Raw genomic sequence first — 4407 nt, 5'->3', positions numbered from 1 at the left:
ATTTGCTAAAACGGTCCACCTGGTTCTGTCCTTCCCCCCTTAGGTATGCATCATCGGACCTGTGATTCTCGCGACAGATTGGTCGATAAATGCGCCGCTGCCTTTGAAGTGTAGCAACAGCCTTCAGGGCCCCAGGGTTGTTGCTACACTTCAAAGGCAAAAGTGCTGCAGGGAGCATAGGGTCAGTGGGGGACTCAAGCAGTCCCCTGTTAGCCCTGTCTTCTCCGGGGTGTTTCAAAGTTCCGAGCTGACTGCAGGCTGCACGCAGCGTTTCAAAGCGGCAGTGCCACGTGGAGGCCTGGGCTCCACGTGGCACTGCCGCTTTGAAGCAATGCTTCAAATAATCAGGGCTCGACAAATTATATAATCTACTCGCCCGTGGCAAGTAGATTGTAACCCGGAAGAGCCGGGTTTGGGCGATCTGCACATGCGCAGAACGATCTGCGCATGAGCAGATCGCTGGACAGCGTGACTGGCGAGAGGGGTTCACCGCGGTTCAGCGAGCCTTGCAAATAAGTATTTGCTTATCGAATAGTTGACTAGTTGTCCACATCCCTAGACTGGAAAAGGATCTCCAGCTGCGCTGTGACACCTGGCAGGAGCTGCTGCAGCACAGCTGATCCATCTGTGCAGCCTTCCACAAGGTCTTTGACTGCCCGGTGGCTGCTCCTACACCGGTTCCCACCCCTCCAGCTTCTTCCCCTAGCCTTCCCAGGGAGGGGGGCTTCCACACACCCCCTCCAAACACACACAACCCCCTTCCCTAGCGAACTCCACTCCAGCTGTTCAGTTCACCGCCCTCCTGGGACAACAGCAGCATGAGAGCACCATACCTGCATGACCATGACCATGCTCCTGCATGACCATGACCATGCTCCTGATGGATCAGTAGCTGTCCACTGTCCAATGTGGTGAGCTTCTAGATGGCAATGACGACCCACTTCTGGAGGGGAATGGTGGGTCTCACATGGGTGTCTTGTCACTGGAGGGCAGGGGTGCACCAATCACACAGCTCCAGAAAGGTGTCCTTCCGCATATGGAAATTCTGGAGCCACTGCTGGTCATCCCACTGCTCCAGGACGATCCAGTCCCACCAGTCAGAGCTGGTGTCCAGTTGCCAGAAGAGGCAGTGCACGATACCTATACCTATGTCATAGAACTGGAAGGGACTTTAAGAGGTCATGAAGTCCAGTCCCCTGCCCTCACAGCAGGACCAAGTACCATCCCTGACAGATTTGCCCCAAATCCCTAAACGGCCCCCCCAAGGATTGAACGCACAACCTTGCGTTTAGCAGGCCAATGCTCAAACCACTGAGCTTTCCCTCCCTCGGGTTGTGCAGGCAAGGGTGGGTGGTGTCGAGCTGCATGAGCAGCACCCAGAGAGAGGTGAGGAATTGCCCCACAAGAAGCTGGGGGTCCTGTTCCTGCAGAGCTCGGAAGGCAGCCCACAGAAACTGCAGCAAGAGGTACACCAACACATATAAAAGCAGTTGACTAGCCATGGAGCTAGACCTGCCTCCGAGCAGAGTGCTGAGGTATCTGCAAGGGCAACCACTGGAGGCTAATAAAAGTCTTTGCTGTCCCTCAAGGAGGTAGGCAAAGGAGGAGAGCCTGAGACACGGCTGTACAGGGTGGGAGTGTCCCTTTAAGCACAAACCTCAGACAGCAGCTTCAGGAAGAGAGTGCTGTCCTGATGCCCTGCCTGAAGTGCTTCTGAGAGGCCTTAAATGTGATCAGCATCCAACAAGTGTGGACATTCCATTTTGAAATCGCTCAGTGCTATTGCGATGGGCATTTGCTGTATAGACGCGCTCTTTCGAAATAAGTGTGCACTGTAGACATGCCCTAAGTTACAAGAATCTTCCAAAGCTAGAAGGAAAGTGATGATATGCTGTCAGACAGTTCTTCAAAACTTTTTCCTCTTTCTACAGAAGTCATCTCCATCTTTCCTGGCTTTAAGTGAAATGTCCCTTGTCCAGATTCCAATCCCATTTAAGCATCAAGCCAGCTAGAATAAAATACTTCCAGAGACAGACGTGATAGAAATAGAATGTGTTCTTGTCCACATTATTATTCACTCATATTTGACTTTATAACTTCTCACCATCTTCTATTGCTTCATGAACAAGGTGAGAGAACATGAAACTTTGCAGGATAGCTGTGGAGAATTATTGTACACCTATGAGAACTACACCCATGAGAATTATTGTAGCTGAGGTACAATTTAGCAACTACAAGCTTCTGAGAGCAGCCTAAATAAAACAACAGGGGTCATCTCTATCCTGGCCCTTGCTGTAGCTCCCCAGTGAATCCAGGATTCAACTCAAGCCCTTAGTCTTCCTCCTCAAAGCTTTCAAATATTTGAGTCCAAAAATATATCTCAAGGATAACCCCTCTCTTTTGACCAGGTCCTAACACAACCACCAAGATAATCTGAAACTAATCTTAACGTTGGCTACCTTCCTAATGACTGGAAGGTAGCCAACGTGACACCAATATTTAAAAAGGGCTCTAGAGGCGATCCTGGCAATTACAGACCGGTAAGTCTAACTTCAGTACCAGGCAAATTAGTTGAAACAATAGTAAAGAATAAAATTGTGAAGCATGTAGAAGAACATAATTTGTTGGACAAAAGTCAACATGGTTTCTGTAAAGGGAAATCCTGTCTTACTAACCTAATAGAGTTCTTTGAAGGGGTTAACAAACATGCTGATAAGGGGGATCCAGTAGATATAGTATACTTGGATTTTCAGAAAGCCTTTGACAAAGTCCCTCACCAAAGGCTCTTGTGTAAATTACATGGCCATGGGATAAGAGGGAAGGTCCTTTCTTGGACTGAGAACTCGTTAAAAGACAGGAAACAAAGGGTAGGAATAAATGGTAAATTTTCAGATTGGAGAGGGGTAACTAGTGGTGTCCCCCAAGGGTCAGTCCTGGGACCAGTCCTTTTCAACTTATTCATAAATGATCTGGAGAAAGGGGTAAGCAGTGAGGTAGTAAAGTTTGCAGATGATACCAAACTGTTTAGGATAGTCAAGACAGAAGCAGACTGTGAGGGACTCCAAGAAGATCTCACCAAACCGAGTGATTGGGCAACAAAATGGCAAATGAAATTTAATGTGGATAAGTGTAAAGTAATGCACACTGGGAAAAATAACCCCAACTATACTTACAGTATGATGGGGGCTAATTTGGCTACAACAAATCAGGAAAGAGACCTTGGAGTTATCGTGGACAGTTCTCTGAAAACTTCCACACAGTGTACAGAGGCGGTCAAAAAGGCAAATAGGATGCTAGGAATTATTAGGAAAGGGATAGAAAATAAGACCCAGAATATCTTACTGCCCCTGTATAAAACTATGGTACGCCCACATCTTGAATACTGTGTACAGATGTGGTCTCCTCACCTCAAAAAAGATATTTTGGCCTTGGAAAGGGTTCAGAAGAGGGCAACTAAAATGATTAGGGGTTTGGAATGGGTCCCATATGAGGAGAGGTTAAAGAGACTGGGACTTTTCAGTTTAGAAAAGAGGAGACTGAGGGGGGATATGATAGAGGTCTATAAAATCATGAGTGGCATGCAGAGGGCCGATAAAGAAAAGTTATGTATTAGTTCCCTAAATAGAAGAACTAGAGGACACCAAATGAAATTAATGGGTAGTAGGTTTAAAACTAATAAAAGAAAGTTCTTCTTCACACAGCGTGTAGTCAACCTGTGGAACTCCTTGCCAGAGGAGGCTGTGAAGGCTAGGACTATAATAGAGTTTAAAGAGAAGCTGGATAATTTCATGGAGGTTAGGTCCATAAAAGGCTATTAGCCAGGGGATAAAATGGTGTCTTTGGCCTCTGTTTGTCAGAGGCTGGAGAGAGATGGCAGGAGACAAATCGCTTGATCATTGTCTTCGGTCCACCCTCTTTGGGGCACATGGTGTTGGCCACTGTCGGCAGACAGGATACTGGGCTAGAAGGACCTTTGGTCTGACCCAGTACGGCCGTTCTTACGTATGTTCATAGAAATGTTGCTTGTGAGTACAGGAAACACATTTTTAATTCTTGATGATAGAGTACCCTATCACAAATTAAAATGACACCAGCTTTAAAGACTTCAGGAGGAAAAGACCCTGTCTCCCCTTATACCATGGCACTAATCACTTTTGCTCACTAGAGAAGAGAAAGAATAAAGAAAAAAAGATTTAAAAATACTATGCAAACACATGATACTGGAAGAAAGAAGGAAAATATCAGTTTTAAGAAGGCAATTAAAAGATAATTTAATGCATTGACAGTTTGTGCTGGCTATATTTTATTTTTTAAGGCACTCGTATAAAACTGACTGGTAAGAGAAGAATTCACTGTTGAGCTGTACTTCGTTTGTACCAGCAAAGCCAGTGAAAAAGGTCACATGCA

The 4407-nt window shown here is 46.2% G+C and overlaps 1 protein-coding gene across 3 annotated transcripts in view; it reads right to left on the bottom strand.

Annotated features, from left to right (window-relative positions):
* The window catches only part of CFAP53 (cilia and flagella associated protein 53), a 35636-nt gene that overhangs the window by 17570 nt on the left and 13659 nt on the right, over positions 1–4407 (bottom strand). The gene's annotated exons all lie outside the window — the stretch shown is intronic.

The sequence above is a fragment of the Pelodiscus sinensis genome, chromosome 6 (genome assembly GCF_049634645.1).
Source record: "Pelodiscus sinensis isolate JC-2024 chromosome 6, ASM4963464v1, whole genome shotgun sequence".
NCBI classification, from domain to species: Eukaryota; Metazoa; Chordata; order Testudines; family Trionychidae; genus Pelodiscus; species Pelodiscus sinensis.
The sequence above is the reverse complement of the archived record's forward strand: the minus strand, read 5'-3'. Positions and strand labels throughout refer to the sequence as shown.